Raw genomic sequence first — 25,957 nt, 5'->3', positions numbered from 1 at the left:
TCCACAGTAACGGACGAAGCGTCGACTTTGGAAGCGGTGCACTGTGGGAAGCTATCCCACAGTTCCCGCACTCCCCGCCGCCCATCGGAATGCTGGGATTTCCCACCAATGCATGCTGGGGGGGGGGGGAAACTGTGTCGAGGGTGGTTTTGGGTAACTGTCATCATTCAACCGTCACTCCCGCCGGCAGGAAATCAGTTCGCGCACTTTTCCTGCTATAAGTGACAGCGCGGACGCCACAGCACTCCACTGCGACCATGGAGCCCGCTGCGATCATCGCTGCACTTATGGCCGTTGTCAACTCCTCGCACCTTATCCAACACCTCTTCCACAGTGAGATGTTGAGAACTCGGTCGAGAAGGCAACGGCAGCATGGTGAGGACATGAAGTCTCAGAGTGGCACAGACCTCTCAGAAAGCACGGTACGCCGCGCCGTGGAGATCATGGTGGCAATGGGTCATGTTCATGCTATGGGACGTCGATTCTGGGCCCGGGAAACAAGCACGGACTGGAGGGACCGCATAGTGCTGCAGGTCTGGGATGAATCACAGTGGCTGCGAAACTTCAGGATGCGTAAGGGCACTTTCCTTGAACTGTGTGACTTGCTGTCCCCTGCTCTGACACGCAAGGACACCCGGATGTGAGCAGCCCTGACTGTGCAGAAGCGAGTGGCCATAGCGCTCTGGAAACTTGCAACGCCAGACAGCTACCGGTCAGTAGCGAACCACTTTGGTGTGGGCAAATCTACCGTGTGGCTTGCTGTGATGCAAGTAGCCAACGCAATCGTTGATCTCCTGCTCTCGAAGGTGGTGACCCTGGGAAACGTACAGGTTGTCATAGATGGCTTCGCCGCGATGGGATTCCCAAACTGCGGAGGGGCTATAGATGGGACTCACATTCCTATCCTGGGACCGGCCCACCAGGCCAGCCAGTATATAAACCGCAAGGGCTACTTTTCCATGGTGCTGCAAGCACTCGTGGACCATAGGGGACGGTTTACCAACATCAACGTCGGGTGGCCGGGCAAGGTTCATGACGCGCGTGTGTTCAAGAACTCTGGTCTGTTTAGACGCCTGCATGAAGGTAGTTTCTTCCCAGACTACAAAATAAATGTTGGGGATGTGCAGATGCCTACAGTGATCCTCGGGGACCCAGCCTACCCGCTAATGCCCTGGCTCATGAAGCCCTATACAGGCGCCTTGGACACTGACAAGGAACTCTTCAACTACCGGCTGAGCAAGTGCAGAATGGTGGTGGAGTGTGCTTTCGGACGTCTGAAGGGGAGATGGAGGAGCTTACTGACTCGCTCGGATCTCAGTGAAAACAATATCCCCATTGTCATTGCAGCTTGCTGTGTGCTCCACAATCTGTGTGAGAGCAAGGGGGAGACGTTTATGGCGGGATGGGAGCTTGAGGCACATCGTCTGGCTGCTGATTATGCTCAGCCAGACACCCGTGCGATTAGAAGAGCACAGCGGGAAGCCGTGTGCATCAGGGAGGCTTTGAAAGCCAGGTTCCTCAGTGAGCAGGGTAACCTGTGACTATTAACTTTGTGTATAGAGAAGCAGAACCTGCCCTGTTTCTTTACCCAGTTTCTGTTGACTCTCCTCTACAGTTTCATATCCCGTTCACCCCGTTTGCCCCCTTCCAACACACGTGTACAAATAAAATTAATAGAGCATTGTTCAGCAACAACCTTCTCTGGACTACTGACTTCGCGTGAAAGGGTTGACACAGGGACGGTGACTGTGGTGGGTTGGGTGTGCAGTGATGTAGAGACCGCTTCTAGACTATAGGACTGATAGGTTCCTGCTCGTACAGCGGTCTCTGTGGTGAGGACTGGTACAGGTGCGTGTGCAGGAATGGGTGAGGGGTGCAGGCTTTGCAACAGAGTTTGGGTGCAGGCTCTGGGCTGGGGGTTGGGGGCGTAGGAAGGTGAGTGGTGTGTGATAATGGGGAGGAGGTGTAGGGGGTTTCGGGCTGGGGGCTGATGGTTTGATGCATTGTAGAGGCTCAGGGCTACGATAGAAGGGCAGGGTGAGGGCAACCTGCCTTGCCACTTGTGGATGGCATGCTCAATGACCCTGGGGCAGCAGACAGCATTTCTGCGGGTAGCCTCTCTACTGTGAGACAGGGACGTGGCGCGGCGGGGGGGGGGGGGTGAGACGACACGCCGGGGGAGGGGTGGCAGGTGGGGGCTGGTACCTGCTCCAGGCAGGGAATTGACGGGGCTGGGGGAGACCCGCGTGGGACAGGGCACGATCCAGGCATGGCCGGTGGAGAGACCCACCTGCAAATATACCTGGCGCAGGGCCAGGGCAGGGCCAGGGCACCTTCCGCCTATGAGCAGAACATGAAAATCACCCCACAGACTGACCAGGGTGACTAGAGGCTGCACTCTGTGAGTGACCAGCTGTTGATCTTGCCCCCATATCTGTACCACTATTAACGGTGAAAGTCCTATGCAATTCCCAAACCATTCTCCCCCCTTCACGGAATGTATTCTGCAAAGAAACCTGACGGGAAAAGAAATTACCAAAAAATAAAAACTTTTTATAATGAACAGCACATTAAGGGAAGGACTTCTCAAAAGTAAGGTACTGAGAGCGTTTTGTAAGTTTAGCACTCTGCTGTGGTGCATTAACATTTTTCACGGCCCCTGGTGCCCCTTCCTCTTGTCATTTTGGGTGATGGTGGGATTGGACTTTGCGGCGGGGGGCGGCGGTCGCAAATGCAGTGAAGGGGAGCTCCGTCCTCCTTCCTGCGGTGCTGCAGAACATCGACCAGGCGCCTGGATCAGGTAGGGATACAGTTGCACCTGTGTGACGGGAAAAAGTGAGTGAATTTCATAGAGAGATATTTTTGGTCAAAAAATAAACAAAGTCTACTCAGTGTGTGTGAACAAGAGCAAGCACAGCACCTCTCTCATGAGCACTCACTCGGGGACAGTTCGATTTCTCTGGGTTCGCTTTCATTGCCTGTGGTATTGCACTGCAGACCAGAGAAGCGGGGCAGGAAAGAAGAATCCGTGGAGCGGCCAGGCATGGTAAGCCTAGTTTTTTTTGCAGCTTTAAGTTGCATCTACAGCACTGTCCTCCTGCTGCAGGCAAACAGGAAAGCAGAATCGGTGCCCCTGTTGCAGCCCCTCGCAGCCGTTCCCTGTTAGAGATCCCTGTATTCTCCCACTCTGCAGCCTCCTACACGGGCTGTACAGTGACGCTTCTTGTTATGCAAAGGAACAGTTAAGCACAACCATTACTAATGGTACACAAATTACTCTAATTACATGCAGGAGTCTGCGCGCGACATCACACTGAGGAGAGTGTCACGGAGAGAGAGAGCGCGCATGCTGGAGGAAAGCCAACACAACCCTGGGGCCTATGCTGCCATGCTCGTGAAGGCGCTGGTCCCCGAGTTCCAGCTGAGAGCGTTGCGTGGAAAAGTGTGCTTCCTCGGGGCACCCAATAAGCAAGCCCTGCCCAGGAACCTCATGCAGAGGCTTGGCGATTACCTCCTGGAGAGCTTCCTGGAGATGTCAGAGGAAGATGACAGTTCCATCCACCTGTACCTAGACCTTGTGTTCGCCTAGTTGTTTTCCCAGTTTATTTAAAAAATAAATGTTAACATGTTTGAAGCAGTTACCGATTGATCCTTCTCCTGATTCAGGGTCCGTGGTAACGGGTGGGGAGTGTTGGTAGGGGATCTCATTGACGGTGACGAAGAGATCCTGCGTGTCAGGGAAATCTGTGCTGTAAGCGCTGTCGACTGCCTCGTCCTCTTAAACTTTCCCGTACGCGAACATCTCCGAGGAACAGTCCGTCGACAGTATCCCATCCTCTCACTCCACGGTCACTGGTGGGGCAGTGGTGGCAGAGCCACCGAGAATGGCATGCAGTGCCTCGTAGAAGCGGCATGTCTGGGGCTGGGCTCCGGAGCGTCCGTTTGCCGCTCTGAGTTTCTGGTAGCCTTCTCTCAGCTCCTTGACTTTCACGCGGCACTGCGTTGTATCCCGGCTGTATCCTCTGTCTCTCATGGCTTTGGAGACCTTCTCGAAGGTCTTTGCATTCCGTTTGCTGGAGCGCAGCTCCGAAAGCACAGACTCATCGCCCCACACAGCAATCAGATCCGAGACTTCCCAGTCAGTCCATGCTGGGGACCTCTTTGTAGTGTGAGATTGCCTGGACTCCTCTGGTGGAGAACTCTGCATCGTTGCCGGTGCTGCTGAGCTCGCCCCGATGAGCAACCAGGACATGGGATTCAAACTGTCCAGACAGGAAAAGGAATTCAAATTTTCCAGGGGCATTGACTGTGTGGCTGGTCAGAGCATCCAAGCTCGGACTGGCGTCCAGAGCGTCAGCAGAGTGTTGCACTCTGGGATAGCTCCCGGAGCTACTAAGATCGATTCGCATCCACACCTAGCCTAATTCAACATAGCCATGTCGAATTTAGCGCTACTCCCCTTGTCGAGGTGGAGTACCGAAGTCGAACTAAAGAGCCCTCTATGTCGAATTAAATGGCTTCCTAGTGTGGACGGGTGCACGCTTAATTCGATTTAACACTGCTAAATTCGATTTAAAGTGCTAGTGTGGACCAGCCCTAGGATTGTTAAAGCTGCATACAAGAAGTCAGTCATGACTTTCCTTCTCCCTCAAACTAAGCACAACTCTGCAGCATACTAAGTCTCCAGTACCACCATTGTCTATGAAGGAGTAAATGGATCATTTAAAAAAAAATCTCTCTTCAGGTTCATTTACCTCTTTCTGCAGAAAATCCCATGGAAATGGGTTCCTGGGGGAAGCAAACAAAAAAGATCTTCCTACACGGACATTTTGACAAACAATTTGAAGAGGGGTCAACATGCACACATTCTTCCCCCACAGACCAAACAGTGGATTATCTCTTCAGAACCTGAGGATTATCAGGGCATCCACATGAAAACAAGGCCACTTGCATGGAGCCCTTGTATCCATCAACATCAGCTCTTGGGTTACCAAGATTTACATAAGAACATAAGAAAGGCCGTACCGGGTCAGACCAAAGGTCCATCTAGCCCACTATCTGTCTACCGACAGTGGCCAATGCCAGGTGCCCCTGAGGGAGTGAACCTAACAGGCAATGATCAAGTGATCTCTCTCCTGCCATCCATCTCCATCCTTTCATTTGCCGCAGCAGCCCACAAGATGGGTGAGTTCTGCAACATGGAGGAGGATCATGGATTCTATTTTAAGCACTTTGATGGCCCCCATTGTCATATTATCTGAGCATGGCACAAGCTGTAATGTATTTATCCTCACAAATCCCTTGCGAGGTAAGGAAGTGTTAGTATCTCCATCTGTAAGATGGGGAACTGAGGCACACAGAGCCTAAGTGACTAGCCCACAGTCACAGGGCAGAAACTTGAATTCCTGTCTCCAGAGTCCCAAACTACTGCCTTAACCACTCACCCATCCTTTACTTTCTCTTTTCAAACGAAAGCTGACATTCCCACAAAATCAACCGACTTCAAGTGCTGAAACTTTAAGGAAAAACACCAAATATGAGACTTACTATAAAATTAGGAGTTGTCAACATTGCTGGGGAGAGGGAGGACAGCACATGGGGAAAGAAACTGCAATGAGGAATACACTTCTTCACCACAATAGTCATTATCTATTATCTATAATCTCTGATGCTCTATTTCTCAGTCAGGAGCTAACAGCAGACAACAGAGTGAATATATGCAATATGAATAAATTAATTTGATTAAAGTTGAAGTTAAAGAGCAAGAGGTGAGGTGGGGGTGGTGGGGAAAACAGTCATGGCTTCATGAATCAGAGGAACCAACCCTCTGTGCCAATTTCACAGGCTACAAAATCTAGCTCTGCTAATGGAAAAAATGGTAGCTTTTGTTCAGACCACATTACTCTAAAATTAAAATACAAAGCCTGTCTGGTTACACTTTTGGCTCCCTGACCTACTTTTTAGCACTTGCTTTAAAACACCCTCCAAGTTTAGCCTCAGCAGCATGATATATGGTGCAGCTCACTACAATATTGAAAGCAACGGACCCTAGGGCAGAGAAGTGGAGAGGACACACATCTTTTGTTCACAGCTAAGCAGCAATTTCCCATGTTTTGTTTTTCTTTGCAATCCCCTACATCATCTTTATTGCATTACTGTGCTAGAAACTGGTATTTAATAACATTGTTTTTATGTTGCTGACTGCTCTAATGAACACAATCTGATTACCACTCAGCGACTGAGAGATTAAACCTGGCACTGATCACCTTTACCTCTGTGCTCGCTCATTGTTAGTCAACAGAAATGTTTTCATGGCAATAATGGCTTGTGACACCATCACGGGCAAGACATTATATATTAGTTTTAAAGCCCTAACCTTGGCCCAGTTTCAATTTGATGGGAGAGGTGGGTTATGCAGGGACTTTTTAATTTTTATTGACTTTACTGAAAGGTTGAGGTTTTTTGCTCTTTCAAAGATTACAAGTGTGCGTTATATTTTCAGTAGACACACTGTGATCTGTACGCAAGCAACAGCGATGAAGGAGAGTTAACTGGCCGAAAATCAGTTCGCATGACAGTGATGTTGCTAAGGCAAATGAGGACAAAATAGATAGACCCACTTTTATCACTGAAGAGAGAGGCTTGCATCTTGGGGACGTTTCAACATCCAAGTTGCTCCTGCATTTCTAGATGACAGTATTGCTTAAAAGTGCAATCCCAAGGTACAGTCTCAGCCAGGATGCTATTCAGAACTTCTGTGATGTGCCACAGCATGGCCTGGATACTATGAGGCTGAGAAGCCATGCCCTATCTGATGCCATTTATTGAACTAACACATACATAATACATATGCTTTCAGGAAGAGGACAATCCTTTCACCATACACCATATGATGGTTCAATCAAATAAAAGAGGGCCATGTTAGCTAGTTTGTTAGCCTTAATTCTTCAGGAAATCTGCATTATATTAAATATCTTAGAGGTTAGCGGTTAGATACTGCAGTCAGAGTCACCTGAGAAAATGTTAAGGCAGACAAACTTTTCTGCAGGAAATAGCTCTGTAGAAGTAGAGCAATACTTTTGGTCACTATAGTACATGCACTGAACGCAGTTTTGAATGCCATTAAAATGAATATCATTCTGTAACAGCGTGAGAGCTTCCAAGAAGTGACAATTTCTGAAACACTAAGGTGCGTAAACTGTCAATATGCTTGTTTGTTTAAAATATTTGTACAGGGATAAAGAATTTCTGCCTGGAATATGCAAGCACAATTTGTTTTTTGCTGACATTTCACAGACTAGTGCATATACTGAGTCTGCTCCATAGCAGGCCTGATTCTATAATTTTCCCATTGACCTCAATGGGAGTACTTCTGTGAGTTAATATTGCTTAACATGAGACAGGTTTATCGAATCTGGCCCATAGTTATCAATGACCCTTCTCCTAGTACAATACTTTTATGCAATTCATGTACTGCACAGATAGCAGTATTGGAAAAAAAAAAGGTAACAATTGTCATTGAAATCATTCCAGCTGGATTTGTTCCAAGCAGAGTATCTGCTAGGTATTATGGAATCTGGACAGTTTTAAGCACAGCTATGGTATCGTAGGCCCCAATCCTGCAAATTGTGGCATGCAAGCAGTTCACTGCACCTGTGTGGAGCTCCATTAACTTCAGTGAGTCTCTACTTGATGCAACTGTGTGCACATATGCAGATCAAGGCCTTAGGGTGCAGTTTCATTCCAGTTACATGGGTACAATTCCCTTCAAAATCAAGGCGGTGGTAGCTGAGGGCAGAACTGGACCATCTAGTTACTCTGGGAGTGCTCAACAGTGGAGTAAAGGCTTCCTATTGGTTCCATTGTGTTTTCTATTTTCAGGTGCAAATTTTCAGTTGCTAAAACTGGGCCTTCAAGGCTTCAGGAGAATATTTTTATTTTCAATTTTTTCAAACACAAACAGTTGTAGGTTCTACTGAGGTAAAAAAAAATCAACACCAATGGGGTTTAAATGCTCTCTATTTTGTTCTTATGAATAGAGCCCCAAGGATCTATTGGGAAAAGAAGATACATTTGTACTAGTAGTAGTAGTGCCTGAGGGCTCCAACCAGGACCCTGTTTTGCTAGGCACCCTACCAGCACCTATTTTAAAAAGAGAGACAATCCCTGTGCCTAATAACTCACAATCTAGGTTGCATCAGAACAGAACAGGTGGATGAAACAAACAAATGAGAGGGTGGAGGGAAGAGAAGTGGCAGATGAGGTGTCAGTAAAGCACAAGCATATTTTAGCACAATGAGCATTACATAAGAACAGCCATACTGGGTCAGACCAAAGGTCCATCTAGCTCAGTATCCCGTCTGCTGACAGTGGCCAATGCCAGGTGCTTCAGAGGGAATGAACAGAACAGGCAATCATCAAGTGATCCATTCCCTGTCGCTCATTCCCAGCTTCTTTCAAAAAGAGGCTAGGGACACCATCCCTGCCCATCCTGGCTAATAGCCATTGATGGACCTATCCTCCATGAACTTATCTAGTTCTTTTTTGAACCCTGTTATAGTCTGCGCCTTCACAATATCCTCTGCCAAGGAGTTCCACAGGCATGTGCTAGCATTAGTCCTAGCTCGCCATCTGCTGTCTCATTGTCAGGTGGTAGTTTTCTGAAGACATCACCTCAGAGATTAATTTTAAAGAGGGATTTAAAGGAAGATAAAGTTATGGTTTGATTAATTTTGTCGGTGATTTTTTCCCACTCTCACACAGTATCATGGGGAAAAGCACAGAGGTGTTTGGCGGGAGAGGGGGAGGAAATGTATTTACACACTTAAAGAGTAATTGCTTCAGAAGAGGAGTGTTTTTGATGTACAAGTGGGGATGGGTTGCTCCCTAGCTGAGATAGGGCTGTGTGGCTTAAAACTGATCATTCCAAACACAGACCTGTCAGCCAGCAAAGCTCAGGTGGAGCTCCCTGGATACAAGATTGAATCAAAACTGTTACAGCATAGTTTGCACCAATTTGGTAGTGGTGTGCAAAAGCAAGGGAGTAGACAGGATGTAACAGGAGAAGCAACTAACAGACAGGTGTAAACCAACATGACTTATACCCCTTTCCTGCTTCATTTACATCCCATAGGTACCTTCCCCACTGATTAAGTCACCAGTTAAATTGGACTCATTTTGTAAAGCAGAATAAACTAATAGTGTACAAAAGAGGTATCTTGCTTCAATATTTAATGTGTTCCAACCAGCTACCTACTCCAAACCAAACATAACATACGGTTTATATGCAAGCTATGTAATCAGAAAGTACAGCATGAACTGGCTGTTTGATCAGCTGTCACAGTGCGTAATGGACTAAACAGACTGCATTCAATATTTGATCTCAATGGTCTAAACAGCATATAAAGACCATCTGGCTGACAAGCAGGAGGTTGCAAAGACATCTTTTTTATCTCTTCCAACTGAATTACAAGGTAGGAGCTAAACAACATAACGGAAGAAGTTTGTCTAGCAGAGGAATAAATAGATTATTTGTACGATGAGCAAAAGGGTTCGAGTTGGTTAAAACTTATCAGAACTTTTTGCCCAATTATAACATGAATCATCAAATAGTAATAATCATTCTCACAACCAACAACAGTGGAGAGATACCAAGAGCCTCTACAGGGCCAGATTCTCCACTCTATTGCCTTGCACCTCATGGAATTGTTATACTGTGCAAAGTGGGTGTAAAGCAGGGGTTCCCAAACTTGGTTTGCGGCTTGTTCCGGGTAAGCCCTTGGCGGGCCACGAGACGCTTTGTTTACCTGAGCATCCGCAGGTACAGCTGCTCACAGCTCCCAGGGCTGCGGTTCACCGTTCCCGGCCAATGGGAGCTGCGGGAAGCGGCGCGGGCCAGGCCACCACTTCCCACAGCTCCCATTTGCCGGGAACAGCAAACCTCGCCCACTGGGAACTGCGAGCAGCCGCACCTGCAGATGTTCAGGTAAACGAAGTGTCTCATGGCCCACCAGGGGCTTACCCTGAACAAGCTGCGAACCAAGTTTGGGAACCCCTGGCATAGAGTCTGTCCGGTTTGGCCAATGTACAATGTAACATTAAAAAAAAACAGTAGGAGAGCACTTCAATCTCCCTGGACACTCAATAACAGACTTAAAAGTGGTCATTCTTCAACAAAAAAACTTCAAAAACAGACTTCAACGAGAAACTGCAGAATTGGAATTAATTTGCAAACTTGACACCATCAAATTAGGCCTGAATAAAGACTGGGAATGGCTGGGTCACTACAAAAAAATAAGTTTCCCTCAGTTGATACTCACCCCTTCTTGTCAACTGTTGGAAATGGGCCACATCCATTTTAATTGAATTGGCCTCGTTAGCACTGACCGCCCACTTGGTAAGGCAACTCCTATCTTTTCATGTGCTGTATTTTTATACCTGCCTGCTGTATTTTCCACTCCACACATCTGATGAAGTGGGTTATAGCCCATGAAAGCTTATGAATTTGTTAATCTCTAAGGTGCCACAAGGATTCCTCGTTGTTTTAGCTTGATTTCAGGTTCTGGACAACCAAGTACTATTGAGGCCATATCTTTTTTTTCTGCCCTTCAATGCATTCTGTGCCAAACAAACAATCATGATACAATTTTGTTGAGCAAACACAATTTTTAGAGGGACTACACACTAACATTATTATCAAGCAAGTTGTCTGAACTGACATCACAAAAAAGGCTTGTACTGCCTTTGTGAAGATATATGGGACGACCTGAGATGTCTTGCCAAGTGTTTTCAATTTGTCAAAAGAGCCACATCCTATGTCTACACTGCAGCCTTCTGCAAGCATAGCTATGTTAGTCAGGGATGTGAAGAGATGTGATTCCCCAACTGATATAGCTGTGCCCCTAGAGCAGCAGAAGCACACGCAGTTAAATTGGCAAAGCTGTTCTTTTACCGGTGTACCTTGTCTCACTCGTGGGGGGTAGTTTTACTATACCATTACAAAGCACAGTTTTGCCAGTATAGCTGTGTCCACACTAGGAGCGCTGTGCTGGTATTGTATAATGGCATTCTTATACCAGTAAAGCACCCCTAATCTAGACATGGGCTAAGAGATTAAGGCATCAAAATTCCAGTGAATGAGATTTGGGTCCTAACTCCCTTAGGGTTCTTTAAAAATCCCAACCATAACTTCTAGACATTAAAACGGCTTTACAAGTGGCCCAGCTAAATCTCCAACATTCCATTGAGCCACATGCAGAATTCCCACACAAACGCTTCAAATCTTGGGCAACATGATCTGTGACCATTAAAGTACAAAAAAGTGGAAAATGTATTTAAAAGAATCCTAAATGTCCACAGTTTAAATCACAAAGGTCTAAATCTTTCAGTCCTTACACAGGTAACAATCCCATTGGCCTCAGTGTTATTTGGCTTTTTATCGGTTTTGCACAAGAGTCTACACCACATGAAAACCCACTTTACGCCACAGGAAGCACAATACACTGTATGATCAGTTTAGCAGCATGGCTAGATCATTATCAGCACACACTGCACATCCTCACTGGCCATACACTGACAATACAGATAGCTTAACTGTGTGCTTGTGAGTGCACCAGGATACATTCTGTGCAAAGTAAAATTAAAGGAAGTTTTTCACACAAGTTCTGTCAACAGTTCTGGGGTTAACTACACCTCTGCCCCTTCCATGGTCTGCTCAAAGGTGCCCCTTTAGGGCTCAGGCCTCCAGACATCACCTCTCTATGGGCAGGTACCTGCATTCTTCTCCCTCCATACCAGAATTTTAGGGTTGCAGTCCCTGTGCAATTCACTGTGCGTATCCCACTGAGATCTGACCTGAGTCCAGTGCCTGCAGTTCTGCCCCCACCTCCAACACCCAGGGGCTACGACAGGGTTACCAGTGACCAGCCAGCTTTTACAAAGCACAAATCATATTTCAGACAAAAACATTACAATAACATAATAATAAGTCTACACGAATGCTAAGCCTATCAGGTGTCACCTATCTTCTACAGGGAGCTCCTGGCAAGTTTCCAAAGTCCTTCAACCCGCTCCAGCAGGATTTTACCCTTTGGTTAAAGTTTCATGTCAGTTTATGGATCAAATGAAGACCCATCTTGGGTAGCGTGACCAGATGTCCTGATTTTATAGGGACAGTCCTGATATTTGGGGCTTTTTCTTATATAGTCGCCAATTACCCCTACCCCCTGTCCCGATTTTTCACACTTGCTATCTGGTCATCCTAATCTTGGAGTCAGTTGGGACTGACACTTTATACACTTGGGGCCTTTGTTCCCCAGGCTATTAGAACAGGTAAAACCAGTCAATGCCCCTTTCCCCTCGGGGTAAAACTTCAAAGTCTGGGTAGCTGCATAATTGGCAATGGGACTTTCAATTAATCACTCCCTATTTATTCCAGATTCCACAGGAAACCCACCTGGTGAGCCAGGAAAACAAAGATATGTATAATGCTTACTGATACAAGACTCTACGAATACTGCATGTGCCTCTAGTGTCTGGTACATCTCAAAATAATAGTCTTTGAAGTTTCCATGCTTCCAATGCCTCACATCCGTCATGCCCACTTTTAAGTTCTGTAACACTACTGAGTAATGGTTTTGTAGGCAACATGGAATTTTGCCATTAAAATCAAAGTTCAGTGAGTTCAGTACAGTAACTACTATAAAACTATGATGAAATACTAGAACAAATGTATTCTTACAACTCAGGGAACCGGCAGAAAGGACAATACCACGATCTTATCTTTAAGTGATAGAAATATTAAACTACAGCTAGCAGCTTTACTACAACAGAACCAAACCATGACAATGGGAATTTGACCAATACCACCCAGCTTAAACAAACTCTGGTAGTTTTATAAGAAGAAACATTGACCTTATGATGAAACCACTTGCAAATCCTAAGCCAGATATGACGAACACAGTTATAGCTTTGAGACTAATGTAAAAACTTTGTAAATATTATCTCTACCTCTGTTTGTCAGGGGCTATATGCTGTCTGGTTGGGGAAGGTTACCAAGCTCGTTCCAGAAACTAAAATCAGTGGGGGAGAGGGGTGTCATAAACAGATAGTTAAGGGTTAAGGTCTCTTTTACCTGTAAAGGGTTAACAAGCTCAGTGGACCTGGCTAACACCTGACCAGAGGACCAATCAGGGGACAAGATACTTTCAAACCTCGGTGGAGGGAACTCTTTGTTTGTGTTCTTTGTTTTGGGGGGTGTTCTCTCTTTGGATCTAAGAGGGGCCAGACGTATATCCAGGCTCTCCAAGCTTCCTGAAGTATTCTCTTCTATTCAGTATAGTGAGTATTAGAAAGGCGGATTAGTCTTTTTGATTGATTTCTGTATTTGCAAATGTGTGTTTTGCTGGAGAAATATTTTATTTTTGTTTGCTGTTACTGGCGCTTATACTAGAAGAGGAGGGGTGGAGTCCCTCTAGTTTTTATAAGCTGTATACCCTGTAAACATTTCCATCCTGATTTTACAGAGTTATTTTTACTTTTCTTTCTTTAATTAAAAGCTTTTCTTTTTAAGAACCTGATTGATTTTTTTCCCTTGTTTGAGACCTCAGGGGATTAGTCTGACTCACCAGGTATGGGGGGGAGAAGAAAGAAGGGGGGGAAGGTAAATCCCTCTTTGTTTTAGATTCAAGGAGTTTGAATCAAAGAAGTTTTCCCTGACGACCAAGGGAGGGAAAGTCTGGGAGGGGGAATGGTTTATTTCCCTTTGTGTTAAGATCCCAGGAGTTTGGATCTGTGTTCCCCAGGGAAAGGTCTGGGGGTACAGAGAGTGTGCCAGACACTGAAACCTGGCTGGTGCCAGTGGTACCAGATCTAAGCTAGGATTTAAGCTTAGAAGGATCCAGGCAGGTCCCCATCTTTTGGACGCTAAAGTTCAAAGTGGGGAACAAACCTATGACAAGGGGTAATTACTGCAGACCATAGGAGAGGTAGCCAACTCCAAAGAAATACCAGCCCCTGGGATGAATTGCATATGCTACCTCAGACTGGTTCAAGAGACACCGGGATCAAAGAAAGATTTTTGGTATAACGTGTCAGCTTAAACTCACCAAGAGGCCCTCATTTTCATTCAACAACTGACATTCCCCTTTGACCAAAGGGGAGAGGAAGCAAACCCTGCTGAAGGACGTGAAGGACTGACTTTACTAGCATTTCCAGGCAAAAGAGGGGGGACTTCTGGTAAGCTTAGCATGCGATTAGACCTTTTATTGTTATCATATGTTTTTCTGCATAATGCTTTTATCCTAAAATAAATGTACTGTGCCCCGTGTCAGGATATTTGGTCTCTGGTAAACCACTGTCTTAACCTTTGAGAGAATGATACTGCAAGTACTGAGCTAGCTCAGATCTGTTCGGATGATCACAGTGAATAAAAGGGAGACTGCAAATCCCCCATTTGGAAGTAGAGTCATGGGACTCTGCCTATAGAGTGATGATGATGGCTGGAGGCTTGAGACCTAAGGGGGTGTCATGGAATGAGGAAGAGGTGGCCCTGCTAGTGAAGGCAGGGGGCTGGACTCAATGACCTTTCAAGGTCCCTTCCAGTTCTAGGAAATTGGTATATCTCCAATTAATACCTATTAGCTATTCATGTAATAAACTCCTGAATAGTTTATTGTACCATAAAAGTATTGGCAGTTTATTTCTGCTGAGACATCATTGCAGCATGAACCTGCAGTGCTCAGGTTTTCTTTTCTGTATGTGCACAACAAACAAGCCACCTCAGCTTCTGGCCACAATTCCACTCTTTCGACTTTTTGGACTGCATCCTATCCACTTACCAGCTTTATCTTGGGGACTATCAAACGAACAAGATCTGTTTTGGCAATCCTAGCAAGGGTGTTTGTACAGCACCTAGCAAAATGGAGTCCTTACCTTGACTAGGAACTCTAGACTTTAGATAATGCTTCGCAATCCAGATATAAAATAAATAAATAAATAATAATAATAAAATATGGCACTTGGTGTCTGCAGCTGTCATAATAACATGCATTACAACTGCACACAAAGAGAAGACATCATAGAGAACCACAGTGCTTAAGCATCTGGGAGTTAAGAGCGGGGTCAATAGCTGCATGTTAAAAAGCATGTCCCTAGAATTATTGTTGCTAACCAGAAATTAAAGAGAGATCAGTGTTCCCAGAGGCACAGAACTGGATCTGTTGGTGACCTCTTGACTCCTGCGGTTTTGATAAAAACTAAAGAGAAGAGAAAAAGAGAAAACAGAGAGGAGAGAGAAAGCTGAAAGGGAGACAGGACAATGTTGCAACTCATTTGTGCCCAAGATGGTAAAGTAAATTGCCTTTACATGTACCTCACTGGAAACATAGCATTCAGATTAGTTACTACAGCAGGGGTAGGCAACCTATGGCATGTGTGCCGAAGGCAGCACACAAGCTGATTTTCAGTGGCACTCACACTGCCCGGGTCCTGGTCACCAGTCCGGGGGGCTCTGCATTTTAATTTAACTTTAAATGAAGCTTCTTAAACATTTTAAAAACCTTATTTACTTTACATACAACAATAGTTTAGTTATATAATATAGACTTATAGAAAGAGCCCTTCTAAAAACGTGAAAATGTATTACTAGCACGCGAAACCTTAAATTAGAGTGAATAAATGAAGACTCGGCACACCGCTTCTGAAAGGTTGCCGACCCCTGTACTACAGTATTTACCTATGACTATTTCTGAGACCCCTCAAAAAAATCCCCAAAACGTTTAGCATAGTGTCAGCCCTGATACAATTAGAATTTCTAAAGACTGCAAATATGCAAGATGTGTGTGCCATAATAAAGGCAGTTTTACTGAGAATCCAAACTTGCTGACCACTTGATCAAATGGAGACCTTTAATATCAAAGCCCAGAATTAGAGCTGAATCAGAGAGTCTGGAAAATCTACTCAAATAAAATTAGGGTTGCAATTTGTGTCTTAAATAAATAACGAGCTGAACTTTGAGACAAAGTTGAGACAGTATTTCCTCTGCCTACCCCTATTTTCTAAGAAAACTCAGCTCTAGAATTTGGAAAGCATCTTGCTTACCACCTTTGCTCTTTTATAGTCTGAAGGCTGACTGATAACTTTCCCAATATGTGGGTTTTAGCTTTCCCCAGTTTTGCAACACATGCTCAGTGTATATGTACGCACACATTTTTTGTACATAGTTGCCTACTGCAGAGCAGAGACCCAGTTAAAAGTGTTATTTAAAATAGTGTAGGTCATTAGAAAGATGCAGACTTTTATGCTTCTACACCGGGGTTGGCAACCTTTTAGAAGCGGTGTGCCAAGTCTTCATTTATTCACTCTAATTTAAGGTTTCGCGTGCCAGGAATACATTTTAACGTTTTTAGAAGGTCTCTTTCTATAAGTCTATATTATATAACTAAACTATTGTTGTATGTAAAGTAAATAAGGTTTTTAAAATGTTTAAGAAGCTTCATTTAAAATTAAATTAAAATGCAGATCTCATCAGTTTAGTGTGATCCTTGCTCTTGCTTTTCCTTGCTGAGTTTTCCAATGTCTGGCACGTATTTGGATACTTTAAGCTGCACACAGGCTTCTGGGTGATAAGTTGTTAACTGGCTCCAACAGGGACAAAGGACAGATTTCATGTGTGAAAATACCTGTTCACACAGGGATGTGGATCCAAATGCTGAAAGCATTGCAAACACAATTTTCTTCAAACAGTTAAATTTCTCTAGCAGGGACGTCCAGCAGGTCAGAATAGAGGCCCCATGATCTCTCTCGGGAGCTTCAAGTGCACTCTGCAGATTTCCAAACTTTGATGCCCACAATTCTGAACTTTTTAACTGAATGACCTGCATTTCAAAATCTTCAACACCCATCCACTGAAATACAGACAAATCCAAGTCTCTTTCATTAAACTTTTCAGGTTTAATTAGAAAAGAAAGCATTGGGCCAAATCGCTGGAAGTCTTGAAATCTGTTAGAAATTCTGATTCCAGTTCTTGCATGTACATTCCAATCTCATCCACATTGACAGTGCAACGTGTCGATATCTCTTTTATGTGTTGGAAGTAGCAGAAAGTAGAAGTTTGAATATCCTGAGAAAAAACTGCTAGTTTTACAACAAATGCCTTCAGGGCTTCATACAGATCCAGAACCATTTGACCTGCACCCTGGAGACAGAGATTGAGTTCATTTAGGTGAGTGGTGATGTCAGTTAGAAACATGAGCTTACACAGCCATTTGTCATCATCCAGTTCGGGGTAGTTTTGTTCTTTTTCTGACAAAAAGGCCTTGATTCCATCAAAACAGTTTACAAAGTGCACCAAAACCTTGCCATGACTTAGCCACCGAATGTTGCTGTGAAGTGGAATGGCGTTATAAGCACTGTCCATCTCTTCTAGCAGTGCTTGAAATTGTCTGTGAGTCAAAGCAGATCGAGCAACAAGGAAATTCACAATTCGCACCACAGTAGTCATCACATTATTAAGCTCTGAATTAGAAATTTTAGCACAAGTTCCTTGATATATGATACAGTGAAATTTGACTGTCAGGTGGCCAATTTGATCTTCAAGTAACTTTATAAATCCCTTCTGTTTTCCAACCATGGCAGGAGCACCGTCTGTTGTCACACAAAATATTTTTCTGATGTCAACTCCTCATTCTTCAAAATGGTTTACAAAACTTTCCACTATATTGTCCCCCTTTGTTGTGCCATGCAGGGGTCAACAAAGTTCCTCTTGGATTTCATCGGAAGCACAGTATCTTGCAACAACTGCCAATTGTGGAATGTCATTTATATCCACGCTTTCATCAACTGCAACGCTAAACACTGTTGTGTCTTTTAATGCAGTCATCTGCTTTTTGTTAATGTTTTCTGCCATTTTGCTTATGCATCTCTCAACTGTTCTGGCAGACAGGCAGTTCTTTTATTCTAGATATGATAGTATCTTTATTTGGTAAATCATTGAACAAAACCTCTGAACTGCTGAGAAAAACTTCTTTTATATATTCCCCATCTGTAAACAGCTTTCCATTTTTTGAAATGCACTGTGCAATTGCATCCGAAGAAGTGGGTATTCACCCACGAAAGCTCATGCTGCAAAACTTCTGTTAGTCTATAAGGTGCCACAGGATTCTTTGCTGTCTGTGCAATCTTGTAAGTTCCTTATGTAGCTTGATTTTTACTCACACTTAAGCATTTAAAAACACTGCTTTGCTTCTCATATCCTACTACTGCCTTTTTGATCGATTCAGTCTTGTCTGCTTCATCAAGAAAGGTTTTCTCATGCTTCGTTTCAAAATGTCGTTGAACACTTGATGTGCAAAAACCAACATTTTCACAACAGAAAGCACACACAGCACGGTCCTTCTTTTGAATAAATCCAAATGTGTCTGTCCAGAAGGCTGAAATGAACGGACATCTAACTTTGCTTTCTTAGGAGCTGACCTGGAACAATTTTTAAGATGGGAGTGCTGAGCTGCACCCCTCACTGCCCCAGGCCGAGGCCAGTGGGCCACAGCTGGGGGCGGCTGCAGAGTGCCGGGCCGAGGCCAGGAGAAGAGCCCCAGGCTGGCAGCCAATACGCCAGGCCAGCACCAGGCTGAGAGGGGCCGGCAGCCGGGACCCTGGCTGGCAGGGGGCCAGTGGCCAGAACCCCAAACCGGCAGCGAGCTGAGCGGGACTGGTGGCTGGTATCCTAGGCTGGCAGCGGGCTGAGCGGGACCGACGGCCAGGTCCCAGCTGGCAAGGGGCAGGCAGCTGGAACCCCAGACCGCAGCAGAACCCCTGGGACCAGTGGTCGGCGGCCAGGACCCCAGGCCGGCAGCAGAGTGCCACTGAAAATCAGCTTGCGTGCCGCCTTTGACACACGTGCCATAGGTTGCTGACTCCTGTTCTACACTGTGGGTGAAATCCTCTTCCATTGAAGCTAATGGCAAAGCTCCCATTGACTTCAATATGGCAAGGATTTCACCCTGTGTCTTTAATATTATACTAAAGTATCGTGTTGCAAGCTATTTTGCTGTTTAAGGAAAATGTCCTTTCAAAAAATATTAAAACTAAACTCCGTCTAGTGATCAGTGTCCTTATAACCGCGGGAATAAATATTACTGGTTAGTTCTTGGCTTGATTTGAATGAGACTGTTGTCCAAGGGTGTCAGAAACAGATAGTTAAGGGTTAACAAGCTCAGTGAACCTGCCAAACACCTGACCAGAGGACCAATTAGGGGACAAGATACTTTCAAATCTCAGTGAAGGGAAGTCTTTGTTTGGGTTCTTTGTTTTGGAGGGTTGTTCTCTCTTGGGATTAAGAGAGGCCAGACGTACATCCAGGCTCTCCAAGCTTCCTGAAATATTCTCTTCTATTCAATATAGTGAGTATTAGAAAAGGCGGATTAGTCTTTTGATTAATTTCTGTATTTGCAAATGTGTGTTTGCTGGAACAATATTTTACCTCTTTGCTGTACTTGTACTTATGCTAGAGTCCCTCTAGTTTTTATAAGCTGTATACCCTGTAAGCATTTCCCCATCCTGATTTTACAGAGATAGTTTTTACTTTTTCTTTCTTTAATTAAAAGCTTTTTTTTTTTAAGAACCTGTTTGATTTTTCCCTTGTTTGAGACCCCAGGGGATTAGTCTGACTCACCAGGGATAGGTGGGGGGAAGAGAGGAGGTGGGAAGGTGAATCCCTCTTTGCTTTAGATTCAAGGAGTTTGAATCAGTGTGGAGCCTCTGAAGGCAACCCAGGGAGGGGAAAGTCAGGGAGGGGAAAGGAGGGGGGGAATGGTTAATTTCTCCTTGTGTTAAGATCCAAGGAGTTTGGATCTGTGTTCCCCAAGGAAAGTTTTGGGGGAACAGAAAGTGTACCAAAACACTATATTTTTTGGTTGGTGGCAGCAGTACCAGATCTAAACTAGGATTTAAGTTTAGAAGGATCCATGCAGGTCCCCATCTTTTGGACGCTAAAGTTCAAAGTGGGGAACAAACCTATGACAAAGGGGTAACAAGTTGAGTATGTGGTATAAAATACATATGTACACTGATACTGAAGCCTGGTCTACACTAGGCGTTTAAATCGGTTTTAGGAGCGTAAAACCGATTTAACGCCACAACCGTCCACACTAGGAGGCACCTTATATCGATTTTAATGGCTCTTTAAACCGGTTTCTGTACTCCTCCCTAACGAGAGGAGTAGCGCTAGTATCGGTATTACCATATCAGATTAGGGTTAGTGTGGCCGCTGATCGACGGTATTGGCCTCCGGGCGGTATCCCACAGTGCACCACTGACCGCTCTGGACAGCAATCTGAACTCGGATGCAGTGGCCAGGTAGACAGGAAAAGCCCCGCAAACTTTTGAATATTTCCTGTTTGCCCAGCATGGAGCTCCGATCAGCACGTGTGGCGATGCAGTTAAAAATCAAAATAAAGAAAGAGCTTCCGCATGGACCATGCGGACGTGATCGCTGTAAGGGCAGGCAAATCTGTTCTATCAGCGCTCCGTTACAGAAGACGAAATTCAAAATCATTTTTTTTAAATCTCCAGACAGAGCTCCAAATGCTTCTAGGGTCAAACACCGTGTCCGCGGTGGGTCAGGGCATAGCTCGGCAATTTTTGCCCCATCAGGCACTGGGATCTCAACCCGGAAGTTCCAAGGGGCGGGGGAGGCTGCGGGAACTATGGGATAGCTACGGAATAGCTACCCACAGTGCAACGCTCCAGAAATCGACACTAGCCTCGAACCGTGGACGCACACCACCGATTTAATGTGTTTAGTGTGGCCGCGCGCACTCGATTTTATAAAATCTGTTTTACAAAACCGGTTTATGCAAATTCGGAATAGTCCCGTAGTGTAGACGTACCCTAACTTTGTAGTGGTGAGTAGATATTGTGATGAAGGAAAAGGAGAAATTGGATAGAAAGACCACATGGGCCCACCAGAGGTCTTATTGAACCCACATGACCTCTGTTCAATGTGGATACAGATCAGTTACTCCCATTGAAATCAATGAGAATTAGGCACCTAACCTGCTTAGGTGTTTTTAAAACTCCCACTAGGCATCTACATCTTTAGGCACTCAAAAACCTCTGCAAATCTGGCCCATGGTGACCAGAAACAATCCATCGATTCACCAACTACAATTAATACTTCCTTTGTTTAATAAATCAGTTAGTTTTAAATGCAAAATTTATTGTGATAAACTTTTTTCTCAATGATCCAACACATTTAAGCTAGCTTTATTTAACTACTGTAATAGAAAAAAATTTTAAAATGCCGTTTTTCTCCATTTTTAGTTGAATGCCAATTTCCATCCAAATGCGGCTTGACAAAAATCCAAAGTAATTAAAAATAAAATCTAATAAATAAGAAATGCAACAGTCACCATTTTCTAACTTAATAAGAAATGTAAAAATTCAGACTCTGAATAAAATGTATATTGGATAATATAATTCCTTAAATAAATGTATATAAATATAATGTAACTTCTTGGTAAGCAAAAAGAAGAGCCAAATATAGCGAAAAGGCTAAACTGAGTTGCAAATAAACATGTTTTAATGATTATACCAACCAAAGAGAATGAACCTTTCTTTAGGAACATTATTAAAAAGTACAGATGCAAAACACCATTAAAATCAACTGTTTATATCAATGTTTCCTGCTTGCTTATTTAAATCACAATTAAAATTATTGACTGGCTTTGATTTAAATCAATCCATCCTGTTCTGTTAGCAAATCTGGATCAGATTAGTAATGTTGACTTGGCTAGTCAAGCATATGTAAGAATGCAGAAAGGTGCTTTAAACCTGATAAATGCAAGGTCTTTCTCCCATGCAGTAGCATAAAAACACAGAGATTTAAAAATTATTATGTCAGCTAATCTATCCCACTGTCAGTGAAGGATTATTCCACATAGTGCTTCATCCGCTATTTCATAAAATGTTAGACACCACTGATGAGTTGTCTATTCTTAATAAAATGTTCTATTATCTGATCCTTGAAAGTGAAGTGAGACTGATTAATAGCTTTTAGCCTAAGCAGATTGATGATGTGAAGCCTCCTTGTATAATTCACGTGTTATCTCTCTACCTTTATGCACTTTTGCAGTCCATAACATTGGCATCAGTCATTGCAAACAAAAGATGTGGATTCTTCCAGTATGTGTATCCAAAAGAGTCACCAGTGAATTCTTCATACAAAGAGTAGGTCTTCTACCTTATTCTTTTTTTTTTAAAGTGCCAATCACCATAGCATGTAGATGCCAAATATATCATAAGTGAAGTAATTTCTATTTTTTATGTGCAGAGTCAATTAACATTGTTTGTCTAATAATGTCGTATATTCTGAATGTTTTCTCATGATGATGATGATAATATAAAAGCTTTTCCTGCTGATGCATCTAGCTGGGTCTCCAGACATTACATCTTTTGCAATTATAGTGGAAAACTTTTTCAAAATCCACTACCAGGCCCATTGATTGAAACAGGCCCACACATTTTGCCTATTTGACATGTGAATGATTACCAAGTCATTCTGATACTACATAATAGTCCTGTTTCCTGTCAAGGTTTATTGCTGGTTACTACATCGTATTTGTGAATATACAAGGAACCATTGAGAGGTCAAACGTCAGGTTCCAGATATTTAGTCTCATTTCACTTTGTAGTGAAAATGAAGGTAACTGAGGACAAAAGGAAGAACCTTTGATGAAAGAGAGCAGTGGGAATGTGGATGTAGGGAGGACCATTAAATCTAAGATGCTAGAAATTCCCTGGATCAATGGGTATCAGAGCAGACATAATTGGCATTCTGAAGGACTACACTCACAGGGACTGCTTCACCCATTTAAGGTTGTTTCATCCACCCTAATGTTTTTAAACAGTGAAATATCTGACATAAATATCTTATAATTTATACTTTGGAGATATTTACATTAATACTGCTCTCATCAAAGATATTTAATGATGACAAAAAATGTCATCGTCCTGCCTCCCACCCCCCACTAAGTGGGATATCAGGAAAGTCTAAATTACTTTCCAGGACAAAAGAGGTAAATAAGCCTAGATCATCTATAGTCCTGCTGCAACATACACCAGTTTATCCTTCAACAGTGACAGGTTGTCCTCTACTGAAGTCTTCTGAGAAATGAGATGTACTAGAGGTAATATATGATGATGATCATCTGACCTGCTTTCATAAAGTACATTTTTATTGGATCACAGATATAGTGAGAGCTACAGCAAGTAGGCAATGACTTCAAGCATCATATAAACAGTAAACAAGTCTCAGGAGAAAGAGGAGGATAGTCTCATGGTACCATCATGCTCTAAATATCTAGAATTATCTTACAGATCCAAAATTTTGGTTGGATTTTTTTCTTCCAGTAGTTTTTGGTTTAAACAAAGTGGACATGTCAGGTTTCTCATGCTGAGAAAGAAAAGATGCCTCTGCCATGATGTTAGCTGAAAGATTTATAATCTCTTTTAACCCAGCCTCTTTTAAAGCCAAGAAACCACCTAAATTTCATTCTTAAAGCAATCTGAACAGCGAGAAATGGCAAAGGAAGGCTGTTCTGAAAACACTACTGGGAAATTTAGAGAAACTGTTACACTCTGAAGAGATAAAAAAAACATGCAAAGTAGTTATTGCCACTGGTATCACATAAATTAAGGCTCTCGGCAGATATGATGGGAGCCCAATTGCTTTTCTCATAGTTGTGCCCATCCTTCCGTCTAGGAGTCTCTTCAGGAGCAAAGAGCTGAGTCTAAAGTAAGAGACAAATCTATCCGCAAAAGAGTTTAAGCTTTCATACACCTCCTGTGCAAAATTTTTGTTTCATATCAAACGGCATTATATAATGTACTGCCTGGTGCTTTCACAAATACATTTTTAATTCAGGAGAGTTTCTTCCCGAATAGAGCCCATTTCTTTAGTCACTCCATGCACAGAAACTCCAGTGACTTCAGCAGAAGTTCTACCCTCAGAATAGAATCTGACCCTTAAAAACTGCAAGATGAACAGACATAGCATTTTGGATGTTACCTCTTCCCACAGGCAGAGAGCTAATGCCTCCTGTTCCTCTGCTTCCTTAGTTGGCTTAATAGTCGCATTAAGAGATGACCTGAAATCTTCAAACAAGCCACAACAATAGGTTCTTTAGCCTCTAAGGGTATGTCCACACTCCAGCTGGGAACGAGCCTCCCAGCTAGGTAGGCAGACTCAGGCTAGTTTCACCCAAACTAACACACTAAAAACAGCCGTGTGGACGCTGTGACACAGGTGGTGGCTCAGGCTAGCCACCCAAACTCAGACCTAAGGTGTCAGGCAGGCTAGGATTGGGCATCTAGCCCAAGCCACCACCTATGCCACCACCTCTGTGCTATTCTTTGTAATGTGGTAGCTCAGGCAGAGCGAGCGCATGCCTGTGTACCCTGGCTGGGAGGTTTGCTTCTCACTGCACTGTAGTTACACCTGAAGAATATGGAGAAGAGCAGATTTTCATTACTGAGTTAGGAGCTGAATCATCCAGCTGTTTAGTTTTATTGTTTGCTTTTTAACAAACTTCTATACTAAAAGAGCCTAAAAATGATTAAACTGGGCGAGTAGGATCTTGGGTTAGAATCTCCTCACCTTACTAAGAGGACACTGACTGTGATGGCTCTGAATTATAAGGAACTGGCAAAGTCGTGGACTAAAATCTAATAGATCCTTTCCATCCCTAAAGGTTGAGAATCTCCTATCTAAATCTGGATGTGCAGAAGCCACGACGAATGGAGCTGCTTGTCAAGGGTGGCTAGAGCATTACGGATACACATTCTTTTAAACATTTGCATGCATCTAAATAACAAACATCGTTGGAAGGAATCTGTTTTGTATGTTCGCTCACATTGCTAGATCAGCACTGCAAATGATGCATTTCCACCTGTATTTTGCCTTCTTTTTTGCTGGTTTCTGTAACTGCTAAATCAAGGATTGTTCAAACTTTTACTGACGATTTCCTGAGCATTTTGCCTCAGTGGGTCTAACGATGCCTGTCTCACCAGAAGACATGAAAAAAATGAAGAATAAGAGACTTGGCTGCTATTCCTGTAGTGTGAAGGCAATGCTTTTGTGGAGGAATAACCCATCCAATCTGGATTGGGGACAAATCTGGACTCAGTAACGTGACTTGCTTTAAAGTTGATCTGTTCCATTTCCCAATGGAACCAACACAACCACACAGCAACTGGCACTAAGTGACACACTATTTGGTGTTCTCTACAGGAGCATGGAGATATAACTATTATTTTATCATTAAAATAAAAATGATAATGATAATGTGCTTCTCAAACAAGTATAAATACAAGGTCACTGCCCCAAGAATTTTAAAAACTAGATAGAAAACTCATAGGTGGAGGATGGCTGGTAGGAAATAACTGAAGATAAATGAGTGAGTGGAAGTGTTTAATATCTTGCTTGGTTCCACTTTCTTTGTGGATGTGCACATGTGTGTTATTTTGCTAACATCTCTTGGAGTGCAGGACTAGCATTATTAGGCCAAGAGAAGGTAGAGTGTTTTGGAGAGGGACTGACTTTATCCTTATAATGACAAAGCAAAGTGGTTCCTTGCAACCCCCGTTATTTATTTCTGTCTGCAGGTAGCAAAGAAGGAAGCTATTGTTTGAACAGCATAAACCACCTCGTCTCTGCCTGGTTTTTGACCGTTCTTTCAGAATTTATGACAGACGCTGTACCGGAATTACACACAAATGTTCCCATGGCAACAATGAAAAACAAGATTATATTAAAAACAACCTATTTATGTTGTGCTGAACTCTCAAACTCCACTCATTAAGCAGAAGGGACCCATAGCACTGATGCTGTCTAAAAACTTGCTACTGAAATCTGTTTCATTTGGAAACTACAGTAAAATGTACTATAATAGCCTTACAGTGT

At 43.6% G+C, this 25,957-nt stretch overlaps 1 protein-coding gene and 1 long non-coding RNA gene across 3 annotated transcripts in view; one reads left to right on the top strand and one right to left on the bottom strand.

Moving 5' to 3' along the window:
* LOC123362239 (amine oxidase [flavin-containing] B-like) overlaps positions 1-25,957 on the bottom strand; it is a 75,800-nt gene that overhangs the window by 46,482 nt on the left and 3,361 nt on the right. The window lies entirely within an intron of this gene.
* On the top strand, positions 13,280-25,105 carry LOC123362240. 2 transcript variants are annotated; one of them, XR_006576376.1, is made up of 4 exons: positions 13,287-13,338; positions 14,156-14,235; positions 22,130-22,224; positions 24,747-25,105. It is a non-coding gene; the product is annotated as an uncharacterized LOC123362240 (long non-coding RNA). The 2 variants fall into 2 exon arrangements; XR_006576375.1 differs by lacking the exon at positions 14,156-14,235 and having other exon boundaries at positions 13,280-13,338.

Source organism: Mauremys mutica, chromosome 1, assembly GCF_020497125.1.
Source record: "Mauremys mutica isolate MM-2020 ecotype Southern chromosome 1, ASM2049712v1, whole genome shotgun sequence".
Taxonomy (NCBI): Eukaryota; Metazoa; Chordata; order Testudines; family Geoemydidae; genus Mauremys; species Mauremys mutica.
Note: the sequence above shows the minus strand (reverse complement) of the source record. Positions and strands in the feature narration are given on the sequence as shown.